Source organism: Ursus americanus, chromosome 25, assembly GCF_024610735.1.
Source record: "Ursus americanus isolate L20-20 chromosome 25, mUrsAme1.1.p, whole genome shotgun sequence".
Taxonomy (NCBI): domain Eukaryota; kingdom Metazoa; phylum Chordata; class Mammalia; order Carnivora; family Ursidae; genus Ursus; species Ursus americanus.
In genome coordinates, this window is record NC_142151.1 from 44,708,061 (window position 1) to 44,720,848 (window position 12,788).

General features: G+C 53.1%; 1 long non-coding RNA gene across 3 annotated transcripts; it reads right to left on the reverse strand.

Annotated features, from left to right (window-relative positions):
• Positions 1-2,348: 2,348 nt before the first annotated feature.
• LOC123794612 (uncharacterized) lies at positions 2,349-10,268 on the reverse strand. 3 transcript variants are annotated; one of them, XR_015721696.1, is made up of 4 exons: positions 9,802-10,268; positions 7,272-7,423; positions 6,662-6,765; positions 2,349-5,410 (listed from the first exon to the last, which is right to left on the reverse strand). It is a non-coding gene; the product is annotated as an uncharacterized LOC123794612 (long non-coding RNA). The 3 variants fall into 3 exon arrangements; XR_006780217.2 differs by lacking the exon at positions 9,802-10,268 and adding an exon at positions 7,781-7,835; XR_006780216.2 differs by lacking the exon at positions 9,802-10,268 and having other exon boundaries at positions 7,272-7,518.
• Positions 10,269-12,788: the final 2,520 nt, after the last annotated feature.

Consider the following 12,788-nt stretch of genomic DNA (forward strand, 5'->3'; position numbering starts at 1 on the left):
TGTTCTCTGTGTCCCTTGCTAGTACCTCGTGTAGTCTCTGTGGGTAGATGCCCTTCCCAAGTTTCTGTAAGTGTGCCCTCCTAGTCAAACGTCTGTCTTTAGCACGTTTTCCCTTTATATAGTCCTTGTACAGAGTTGCTTCATCATATTAATATTAATAATAATAATTAAAACATGACTGAATGATGATGTGATTTTTTTTTTGAGAAAGAATTTTAAAACTGAGTCCCCACACATGGTCCCCTCTGCCCAGAAAGAATGGGATCCCCATTCCTAGCAGCTCCCCCACTTGATTGTCTCCAGCTCAGGTGAATAATAAAAATAATAAATGTATAATGATAAAAGCAGAATCTGGTGCAGGGACAACAAAAATATACTAGCAACCAAGATCTGTTGATGAGCTGCTGTCTCTAGTCCCAAGCAATTACTAGCAGAGAGAAAATTGGGGAATAGAAGATTGGGGGGGGGGTGTAGAGGGATATCTGAGGAGTCATGGGGCCATAAAAATAATGTAGACAGCCCAGAGGAGGCCGAAACCACCTTCAGGGCCAGGAAGAGGAAGTCTAAGCTGCAGGATCTCCAAGAAGTGAAACCAGGGTAGGGGCTCAAATAGGTTGAAGCAGGGATGGCAAGAGTGCCCTGGGATATGGGGCAGGGGCTGGTGGAACCACACGTCAACCCCAGGGTCTAACCCCATGGCTTCACTCTGAGAGCACATTTCGAGCACTGCAGAATGAGCTTGTAAGGGACTAAAGACCCCTTGGAGCTGAAATAGGCTTCATCTCTCTCAGTCAGCAACCCCCTCTGGGCCCTGCCAGAGAGAGGCCCAGGTGGAAGCCAGTGTCTGGGTTCTGGCTGGCGAGCCCATGAGCCCTCTGCATCTCCATTTCACCCCTTCCTTCTGGGTGGGACATCCTCCCTCTGTCTCCACCCTTGTGCCTCTGGTCCCTGAGTTTTCTGTTCTCACAGCCTGGCTCCACTCATGGAGTCTCCTCCAGATTCTCCCTCCACCCTCTTGGGCCTGCTTTGGAATAGCAGGGGCCCTCACCGAGCCCAACGTCCAAGCCACACCTCCTGCCTTGAAATCTTTCTTTCTCTCTCTCTCCTTTTCTTTCCTTACTCCTGCAACTAGAAAAACTAACCAATTTAAATTGAATCCCATTCTCATTTTGCTCCTAACACACAGCTTGTCTTTTGCAGCTGAGGGGTTTGGGCAGGAAGGAAGATCCCAAGCTTTGGGGGTCTCTCATCCAAAGGCCCCCACAGAGTAGAGGCAAAGCTGGGGACAGGTTAGCTTCTGGCAGCCATGACCTGGGAGAGGGGCTGGGTGTGACTGTGCCTGGGTCTGAATTAAGGTGGCAGGGGGGCAGGAGTTGAATTTCAGTGAACCCAGGCCAGAGACTACCCTCTTCTTAGGACACATCTATACAGGAAGAATTAACAGTGAAGGCGTTTCTGGCTAAAAAGAAAGGAGGGGATTTAAGGAGGTCAGGAATAACTGGCCTTTAATTTACTCCCTTGATTTATTCCCAGAGACACTGCAGACCTGAGAAAGGAGACACCTTGTTGGGTGGTTTCTACACAGGTCCCAAAACTCAATAACTGGGGAGACTGTCAGAGAAGGAAAGACACTATAGCCTCCTCCTAATGGTTGAAAAACTTATTCTTTGGGTCTCTGGGTCAAAGAGAATGTCATGCCCGGAGCCTCAACCCAAATCCTCAGGCCCAGGCTGAACTCTGCATCCGGGCAAGGATTGCGTCTATTTTGCAGCTATTTGGTTTAAACCCTCAAACTACAATTTACTCCATGGACTTTAAGACAGAGAAACCCGTGTCTCTAACTGGGTCTGGAGGAGCAAGAAGTGGAGAGAGTTATCTGGATAATTCAGGTAGAAAATATTTCTGCTGTTGTGTATTTGTAAGCGTATACCATCGCTGGCCCCGGTATCCACCCAGTTCTACTTCACTCTGACCTGCATAGACACAGCTAGGGTAGTTAAAGCCTCTACCGAGCGGGCTGGAGAGGGGCCGGCAGCGCGGGGCGTGCGGATGCTAATGCAGCCGGAAACCCGGCGCGCGATCGATGGCTCAGACCCAGAGCGGAGCAGGGACCGCCAGCCCCATCTACGGACAAAGCAAACCCCCGGGACCCTGGGTTCCGGACAGGCCGGAGCCCCTGCCCATCCTCCCCGCCATTACCAGGAAAGTAGGAGCGGTTTTTAGGCCCCGGAGCCCCCAACCCTCTCTGCGCGGCGGGCCCATGGAGGCGCCGCAGAGTCCGGTGTCATTCCGCGCGCGGTGGGCTGCAGGCGCCGGCTCCCGCAGCCGCGTGGCCGCCGAGCCTTAGGCCCCCGTGGCCGCCTTCCGGCATCTGCCTCCGTCGAGACAGAGCTGCGGGTTTTCCGTGGACAAGCGTGCGGCCGGCGCCCGCCGCCCCGAACGCCCCGCACCGCCGCGGCCCGTGCTCGTGGTCGCCGCTCCAGGGGAGGCCCCGAGACAAAGGCGCGGCGGCCGCTGGTGGATGACGCGGGCGCCTGGAGCCCTCCGTGGCCTGGCCCGGTCGAGAGGGCTCTGGGAGGTCGGTGCGCGTCCTCGGCCGGCCCGGCTCCGGCTCCGGCCCCCGCCCCGGCTCCGGCTCGCCGCAGGGCCCCCGGGAGGGGAGACCCGGCGCGCCTCTCAGCCCCTGCTGCCCCGCTCGGCTCCCCCGCCCAACAGCCGCCTGCAGCTCCGGCTCCTCCGGCTCCTCCGCCCGAGGGCCGCCGGGCCCCCGCGAAGGACGGGATGACCCCTGCTGGCCGGAGCAGTGGAGGCTGCGGAGCCCCGCCCCGCCCCGCCGCTCAGCCGTGTGCCCCCCGGGCCTGGGCGCGCCCCGCGAGTTTGTGGGAGACCTGGAAGAACAGCCCGAGTGTGAGGCGCTGCCGGGCTGCGGGAACCAGGCCTCTGCGCTAAGTGCCCTCCCTCTGCTGGGCACGCGGCGTCCCCACAGCGGCCGGCCGCCCTCCCGCGGGGCTTCTCGCTGCCCGCGGCCGAGGCTCCTAAAGCCTGTGCCGCCTGAAGGCGCCTGGCACCAGAGAGGAGCGACTGGGCTCAGATGAGACCAAACACGGCCGGACCTTCAGCCGGTGTGACCCAGCCGGCTGCCGGTGGGCGATCCCCTCCTCTCTGCGCCAGAGCCACTTCCTGGAGACTAGGAGGCAAGCCTTCCGTTTGTCAGTTTCCAGGTCCCAGAGTGGAGAACTTCCTTCAGGACAGGTCTGCGCGGACGGAACTCGCCGGCAGCTCCTGCTAGGAAAGTTCCCTGTGAAAGATGCATGGTCCGTATGCGGGGCCGGGGAAAGGTGTTTCAGAAAATGCACACTTGGCGGTACTGCCAACAGAACCGATGTACTGAAACAGTCTGCAGTGCACAGATATCTATATTACATGGACATACCGGGCATGGAAAATATATTTCTCTAGGAAACATACATACAGAGGCACTTTTATTTGTTTGAGAAAGCAGCCTTCGGCGGAAAGGTTACACATAGCATGGGTAAACACCACAGGTAAAGATTCATTTACATAAACGGTACACTTGCATATCTATCCTACACAGGGAATACACAGTCCTCATCTGTGTGTATGTATATATATATATATATATATATATATATATATATATATATATATTCCATAGGGTGTATAAAATCATGCACGGAAAATGCATCCAGATATTAATGTGTCCACATAAAAAGTACATGGAAAATACATCATATTATTCTGTATACACAAACTGAATATCTACCCAATGTATGAAAGTATGTTCTGTGAATTAGTTTGTTTACGTGGTATGTGCCTACCAAATACATTTTAGTATATTCTTGGAGCTCACATATTATTGTATTTGTAATACGCATTTATTTGGCTATCTTACAAACAGCAGGAGGAAGCCCAGACATTGGCAACGACAATCTCCATCAACTGAGTCTCTTTTCTGTACTGTTTTTCTATTATTTCCGTCTCTTCAAACCCCCTTCCATGTCTATATGGATTATTTATATAAGTGGTCGCCTATCTCGATTTCCCTAGTACATCTCTTGCTGGAGTCAGGGTCTATATTTAGAATCCCAAGTGCTGTTTGCATCAGGGTCTGACTGCATAATCACAGCCTGTATGGAATGAGCATTATATAATTAGGTTACCCCTGTGTCTCAGGACTTGTTCTACTAGACCTAAGATAAATATGTTAGAGAGTTACCCTGGGCTGCCAGTCAAGAAACGGGGGGAGGGAAGAGGGAAGTGCAGTGACCTGGCAAGTTGTGTAACAGGCAGTTGGGGTAAAGGCAAGTTCCAGGGTTCCTGAAAGCCGAAGTTTGTTTACATTTTTTAAAATTTATTTTTAAAATCTCCAATAGAGAAAGAGGGCATGAAGTAAAGGCTGGACCTGGTCTCCTAAGTCCCTCTCAACCCCCAGAGCAGCCCCACTCCCTCTCAGCCAACCAGGGAGAGGATTCTGGCCCACCCTCAGCAGCCCTTAGCATCCTTAATGCTGGCCAGGTCTACACAGGCAGCGGGGAAAGTTTACCCCCGTAACCCACGTTTTTCTCAACAAGATCCACTCCTAACACTTTCACAGAGGCCGTAATAGCTTAAAGCATCTTCTGACACTGAGCTGACTCTGTTTCGGCCCCGGAAAAATGAGTCCCACTTGGGTCTTTCTTTAGTAGCTAAAAATCCGAGACCACCTGACACATGCTTATGGACAAAATTCTTTGAAAGACAATGCACTCACACCCCGCAGGGATATTGCTTATGGGTTCCGTGTAGACACTGCCATATTTTACTGTCCAAAGGAATCAATTAATTAGTGCCTCGCCAGTCCCCGCGCCGGCCGCTGCTTGGCTGAGCGTGAGCGCAGAGATAGATGTGCGTGGCCCGCTCGCTGGTCTTGTTAACAAGCCTCGTCATAAAGATGGAGATGATAAGGAGACCAAGGAAGCCCTGGCGGCCGCGAGGGGGGGCTTCGAGGGCCAGCCCGCCGCGTGTGGGGCAGCGGCGCCCCGAGGAGCCAGAGCCCCAGCCGGCCGCCGCAACCGCTCCCCGCTAGCTCGCGGGTATCCAGCCTTCTCCCCTCCTGGGCCGTTCACGCTGGGGCTCCGATAATCCCCTCTCCTCTCCGCTCCTCGGAATTTTCCTTTTTCTTCATCCAGCCCCACATTAAGAAAAAAAAATTTTTTAATAAAAATATGTAAACCTCTGTCTGTGAGTGACCGTCTTGCTCTCTGCCACGTTTGTTCCCAGACCTGCTGCCTCCTCCTTTCCCTGCATGACTCCGCGTCGTTCCTTTTCATCTCTGTCTGGAGCTCTCTTCCTTCTCTGGCTTCCTGGTTGCTTTTCCTACCAGGTTGGTGCTGGCTCAGGCCCCAGTGAGCTTGTAAAAAAAAAATAATAATACAAATAACCCCTGGTTATCTTACGGCAGAGTTAACACCCCCTGATAAGCCAGAACCCATGGAAAAAAAAAAACAAAAACCAACCTTGGATGTAATTGCTGGTTTGGGTTGCAACACTTAATTCTGTTTATTCTCACCAATGTGCATACTTAACGAAGAGATATTGATATTAAAGGGCAGGGGGGAATTAATTTTACTTTTATAGTCATCTATTAAGAGCATGAGATGATCTGAGTCTCCTTTAAAGGGACCAAAAAAGGGGGGAGGGAGAGGGAAAGCAAGGGAGGGGAAAGGGAGAAATATGACTGAAGGCGAACAAAGATCTTTGCCTGAAGAAACAATGTAACACTAGACAGAACTATAAAGTCTGGGAATGTAACAACGCAGGACCCTCTCAACTTCCCCCATTTGGAATCCTGTCCCCTGCACTTCCTGCTGAAATCCCAATCCTGACTACACAGCAGTATTCAAGGAAGAATTCGTGCAATTATCCGGATAATTGTAGGGAGAGAGAGAGAGAGAGAGAAAGCATTTCCCTTTTATTGTCTGATCTTCTCTTGTCAGTACAGAGGAGGAGGGGGCGCTATATGGGATATGGAGGAAAAGGAGGTGGTAGGGTCTCCCAATATCACACTATGACCTACAAGATGGCTTCTCCTGAGCCAAGAAAGTCCCAGGCAGGATCTCATAGATTCTTAAGAAATTTTGAAGGCCTCAGCGATCCAGTTTCATTTTCCAAAATATTTGTTTGGTTTTACTTTGTCTGTATAGACCTGCCTCATCTAGTATTGTAATTATCACAAGTAAGCGAATAATAGATAATTATAGGGGTGTCGATAATTTTATTTATTTTATAGCCGCACAAGATATGATTAGAGTTAATGTCGGAGGCTCTGTTGGATCCTGGAAGGCAGCAAGAAGCAAGGTAGAGAGAGAGGCCTGATTGTCTTTCTTTCCTATTTTTATGTGTGTGTGAATCTCCAGAAATCCCCCAATTCTCTAAATTCCCTCCCCAGATGTCTTAAGAGAAATCTCTACAATTTTAGGCATTGGGAGCTCAGAGAAGAGCAAACAACAGTTTGGTGCTTAAATCACCCCCTGAGGCTCAGGGCCAGTAGTCTCTGCTCTCCCATGTTCCCCCACAATGAAGGACTTCCCCCTCACTTCAAGATTACTACTGTCACAGAGACTTGGCAATTTAAGCCAGTAAGAGGAAGACAGGGTCTTACCAAAACCAAGTTCATTGTCATCCCCAAGTGGGCACTGGGTCCAGAGTGAAGTCCCCTTTGATCCCAATTTGGCCTTCTTTCCTGGACCTCTTCCCCAGGGACACCTGGATGGGGGCAGAAGTCAGGCTAGGGCTGTGGAGGTTGGTTGGGATGGGGATGAGGAAAAAACTGAAAATATGGTTTCTTGTTTCTGGGATTCAGAAGACCAGAAGCCAGAAGCCTGGGGGGGTGGAGGGAGGGAGGCAAAGAGAGAGAGAGGGAGAGATTGATTGATTGATTGATTGTGGTAAAGAGCCAGGCAAGAGAGAGTCAAGGGAAACCATGAAACAGGAAGACAAGAATGAAAGGAATGAGTGAAAGAAATGGGGCAGGAGGAGAAACCGCAGGGAATAAAGGGAGGAAATCAAAAGGAAAAGGTAGAAGAGGAAATAAAAAGACAGAAGGAAAAAGGAGGGACATTTAAAAAGGAAAGAAAGATTTGAAAGCAAAAGAGGGGCAGGAGGGAGCCAGAGGCCAGGGTCTGCCGGCCTCCCACTCTGCCAGGCAGCCTGCAGCAGTCTGGGTGGGCGGGGGGCGCCGTGACAAAGTGAAGGTCAAGTTAGCATCGTACCTTATAAGGAAGGCGGCGGTCCTCTATTTCAGCCTTTCTTTGTGCCGGGACAAGGCCGTAGCGTTTCTAGTCTTGTAAACACTGCACTCTTTGGGGTCTTAGAAAAAAATAAAGACCCCCTTCCTTCCTTGATTGGGGGTGAGCTCCGCCGGCTGGGGGAAACAGCATACAGAGAAGTCAACTAATGAAGACTCCAGGAAACTTTTCTCTCCTTTTCTCTCTCTCTCTGGCTCCACTCCCGCCAGCTGGGGCTCCCTCCCTCCCTCCCCTTCTCCCTCCTTCCCTCCCTCCCTCCCTCTCTCTCTCCCTCCTCTTCCCAACCCAACGCCTCTTTTGCTCTCTGTATCTCGGTCTTCCGCGTCTCTTGCCAGTCTGTAACTCTGGGCTCCGTCTCTCCACACCCCCCTCCCCTACTGCAGACTTCTAAATCCGTTCCGTTCCACCAGGAAAAGGAGCAGGACGTAAGAATTGGAAAGAAAATTAGCCATCACAAAGAAAAGCTCATTTACAGCCTAAATGTCTATTAAGATTTCCTTCTGAAAACAAGGCGGTCCAGTCGGTAAGGAGGAGGAGAAGTGAGGTGGCGCCAGTGGGGAGGGCTGATGAGGTAGGAGGCTTGGATTTATTTATTTCTCAGATCCAGAGGCTGAGAGAAAGGGGGAGACGCAGGAAAGCAAGAGAGGAGCGTTCTAACCCGGCAACTAGCAAAGGAGACTGCAGCAGGCGGGACTGGGAGCAAAGCGCGGGGCCGAGGACCCGGACCTGCGGCCGCGATCCTGGAGCACGGAGCGGGCTCAGCCTAGGCCTGGGGTGCGGAGAAAGGAGCAGATCCAAAATCTTCTGGCCTGAGAAGTGGGGGAGAGGCAAGGACGGAGGGAGGCAGGGAGAGACAGAGGAAGGCGGCGCCGCAGCCCGCCAGCCGGAGGGAAAGTGAGTTCCGAGTTCTGGACCCTCGGGGGCAGTGAGGACAGGGCTGGCTGTGGGTTGGGGGCCTCGGGCGGCTCAGCTGAAGGCCAAGGCACCACCAGAGGAAGGAAGCTGAAGTCGAATCCTTGATCCTTTCCCTGCAGGGTAGCACTGGGGGAGAGAGGGAGGGAGAGAAAGAGAGAGAGAGAGAATATAGCCTAGGGGTGTCTGTGAAGGGCTCCCCTCGTTTTTCCTGGCCCTGATGGCCTGTTTTCTCCTGCTCCTCTCCACATAGCCCCCTTTCGGCCCAATCGTTGCTGTTTAAATGGGAACTCTAATGGCGAAGGAAGGGAGGAATGCTCAGAAAGCAATTCTGGGGACTTCTGGTTCAATCTGATACTCCACAAAGCCCCAGTTTTGTCACCTCTGTCCTTCTCAGCTGGAAACCAGCCTCTCGGATCAGTGCGCTCCCAGTTTCCCTCCTGGCTGAGGTGCCTTAGGGCTACTAGGGACCTGAAGTGGGACCTGACCCCCAGGTAGGAGCCCCTCCCAGCACAAGGGGTGGTCAGTGGCACACCCAGGCCTCAGGGCCGAGAGCCCCCCCACCCCGCATCCTGATAATGAAAAACAAAGGGGGAGGACTTGATTATTTCTGATGGTGTTAAAGGATCCAGGCTTAGAAAAACAGCATCTGACCCTGAGATCTAAGGTGATAGGCGTCTCTCCCACAGACATTTAATCTGGGCAAATGTCCTACTGCCTGTGTTCCAGGGGCTGAGGAGGTGGCCAGGGTGAGGACCTTGGCTGCCAGAAAGCCCCAGGGAGGGAGCGGCAGGCCGGCTTTGGTATTATGGAGAGTTGTGCGGAGAGTATTTTAAAAAGGTCAGAATGAAGTGGGGAGGCCCTTTCTGATGTCCCCCTCAGCTCTGGGAAGGGGAGCCCCCGGAAGTGAGGGAGTTTATGAGCTGGGACATTTCCCCCTAATGTGGGAAAGACAGAGATAGCCAGACCTCATCCTGCAAAAATGTGTTTCGTGCCTGTGACAGAAAATTGGTAGCTGTTTGGGAGATTTCCGGACCTTTAGGGGGTAGAGCAGGGCCAGACATTCTGGGGGAAGGCAGAGGCTGAGGTGTGATTTAGGGTAAGTGGAGGAAGCTGAGGGAGCAAGACTAGAAACGTATCACCCAAATCCATTTCCTCAGAGAAGCCAGACACACACACACACACACACACACACACACACTGGGCTCCAATATTGAAAAACACCAGATGATCTCCTTCGAAGGGACATAAACAGGCCAAGCGGATGCAGGTTAATAAAACCTGCAAAAACCCAGACAGGAACACTTAAAATGCCCAGAAACAAAGCACACCGTGACAAATTCTCACCCAACACACAAGTCCATGCACCAGAATGTTCCCAGGCACAGAGAGACCCTCCCCGGCCTGGGCCTCCCCACTTGGATGCTCAGGTGTACCCGCCCAGCTCCAGGACCACACAAATGCCTGCACTTCCCTACCCCACCCCCAGAAACCCCGGGGGCAAGGGCAAGCGCTCAGCGGCCCCCACACGCCCCAGAGCCAGACCCGTGTCTCCTGAGCCTCAATAATGCACGATCCATACCCGGAGATGAAAGTCTAGACAATAGATGGCTGTTTATGACAACGGGGCTCTCCAAGTTTGGAGCCAGGCGATAAATCTCTGGTGAATCTTCCTGTAACTCAACTTCTGGCTGTAGTGACGAGAGAACCACGGAGACCACAGAGAGAAAAGCAGCAAAATGGGAGAGACTTTTAAATCGTGAGCAGAAGGCGACTTCCCCGCTGGGGCAGGAGAGTGCAGGCGGCCACACTCGCCCCACATGGCGCGTCCACACTGTGGAAGCTTTCGGATCAAGCTTCAGCACACAGGCGAGTCAGGTTTCCCGGCCCCCCTGGAAATCGGGGCGAAGCGTAGAGGCAGATGGTGGGGCCTGGAGACTGGAACAGACCCACAAACCATTCTTGCTGCAGGCAAAGGGTCTTTTTCTCCTGGGTGACCAGAATCTTCCTGCTATGTGTCACCTGAATTTTTTCACCCCCGTCCCCCTCTTCTCCCTAGTGTTCTCTCTCTCTCTCTCTCTCTCTCTCTCTCTCTCTCTCTCTCCCCCTTCTCCTTTTCCTTTTTGGATTGATGGGCTGTTCCCTTTTGCATTTTCGAACCAGGCGTCTGATTACAAGTAAAGAGCCGCTGAAGTTCATCTCATAAAAATGCCGCGAGCTCCTTTGATCTGCGCGGACTGGGTCCGAGCCTAAGCAGGCGCTAAAGCCAGGGAATGGCGGCTCGGGCCAACTGGCCTCCACACGGCGGCGGGGAGACCAGAGATCCGGTGGCCCAACAGGGCGATCACGCCCAGAAAAGATGTTTCTGTGTGGCTGCAACTGGGTCTGGACACCAAAGTCCAATAGCAGCGGCTCCAATTCAGACTGCTTTAAGACATTTCCTTCATTTTAGAGCATTTCGTGAGGGGCCCAGTGAAACTGGCTCATAAAATGGGACTTTTATGGGGAGAAATGGGGTCGTGTTGCTAGCCTCCTGGGACAATCCCTCAGTGGAGGAAGGTGGGTGGGGCTGCGGGGGCGGAGAAGCTGCCCTTCTCCCTCCCCCTGTCACTTCCAGGGGCCGAGGAACCTCGGAGCAGCGTCCACCCGCTTGGGTGACCTGACTTGGGTCCTTGGGCTTGGGGTGACGGCCAGAGCTGAGGAGAGGCGGAGGCCGAGAACCAGCAGTCTGACCCTCCGACCCAGTTCTTTGGCTGGGGGTGGGATGTGTCCCGGGTGCGGGGTAAACCGCTGGCCTGAACGTCCCCAAGCACACTAGAGGGATTATTAAATGCCTCGGATTGCTCTAAGACGTGCAAGAAGGCACCAGCAATTTCTAGTGAGGGCTCATCCTTGCGGGCCAAGCCTTTGAGCGCCGAGGTTGTCCACACGCCCACTGCTCATCTTACTGACTCCACACGGGACTGAACTTAGAGTCCAAGCCCACCGGAGCTCTAAGAGTTCTTCTTTCTCCTGTCTGGCTTTCCCTCCCGGTGCACGGTCTGTGGGATGGGCCCCTTTCCCCGGTTACCCCAATCTGCTCTCTAGAATCGGGAGGTGGACAAGCTGCAAGGCCGGCCAGCGCTGCGTGTGGGGGCTCCCATGCGGGGATTCAGAATTCAGGAGATACTGCCCCCTTCTGAAGCCACCTCTGGTGTCCACGTGTGGCAGGGAGCATCGCTCGAGTCTGTTTTGGTCCTGGCCAGAGTACCACATCAGCGGCCGGGACCGCGGCTGCCTGGTAGCGGCCAGGCTGGCGGGTGGGCGGGAGGTGCTGACCGAGGCCACCAAGAACCAGTGAGCTAGGCTGGATGGCCCTGCCCTGGGGAGTTTCAGGTGAAAGATGGGACTCTAGGATTGTGGAAGGGCCACAGGCACTCATGAGATGGGGGAGGGGAAGCCACCTCCTGCCAGGGAGCGGGGCTTGCCAGGGCTCTTAGGAACCGATTTGGGACCACAGCTGAGTCTCATGTTGGGGGGATGCACTGATGCCCTGGGGCGGAGCCAGGGGCAAGGGCCACAATCTATGCTTTGGAGTGGTCCTGGACCGGGTTGGGCAGGGAAGTGGCCAGCCCACTCTGTGGGTATTTTTGCCCATCAATGCCTTGCTGACCTCAGTGTCCAGAGCCTTCTTTCCCTGACCCCAGCAGCAACCACCGGTTGCTGGGATTTTTAAAAAGTTGTTGAAAAATTAAAAGTCAGACCAAAACTAGGAAAAAAAAAAAAAGAACTTCATGCCTTACTTTTAGGGGGAAGAATATTAATTCTCAGAAGCCTCTGTTAGGAGACCCTAGAGTTTCCTGGACATCAACTTCTTTGACATTCTTTCTTGCCTTCTTTTTTGTTTCAAGGAAATAAAGCCGCCAGTGGCTCCTTGCAGCCGCCTGGCTCACTTTTATGGTGGCCCTGGAATAAACTTTGGTGGTCAAATTCAAGTGCTCAGGCCCACAGCTGGCTCCTCACAGGAAGCATACCCCTCCCCACTGTCGGCTCAGCAGTACAGAATTTGCCTTGGGGGCTTAGGCCCCACAATGCCCTGGAGACCAGGATGGAGAAGGAAGCAGGGCCCTGGGGCAACTGGGAAAAGCCAAAGCCAAGACTCTGAGCCCTTATCCCCACCTCTGCAAGGGATCCCGGTACCTCTCACTCCCCTCTTGCTGGTTCCTATCACTGTTCGGGGAACATTTTGCCTCCAATAAACTTGAGTTTAACGAGGTCAGCACGAACCCCATAAAAGCCATAGTCCATAGTTCCCCATCATTATAATTAAAAACGCTAGCCCCAGGTCACCCTATAAAAAGAGGTAGAGGAAGGAGGAAAAGCAACAGAGTTTTCTTCTTGCAGTTTTCTTCTTCTCATTGATGGCAAAGCCCCACACTTTAGCAAAGCCCCAATCTAGTTCTCTTGCCGTCATTTAAGATCTGGCCAAGACTAAAGAAGGGCTCCGGGAGTATGGCCCAGCAAAGAGTGGGTAGAGGGGTGCTGAAGGTCTATCCTTGAGTATTCCAGAGCCACCCCCAGAATGGGGCT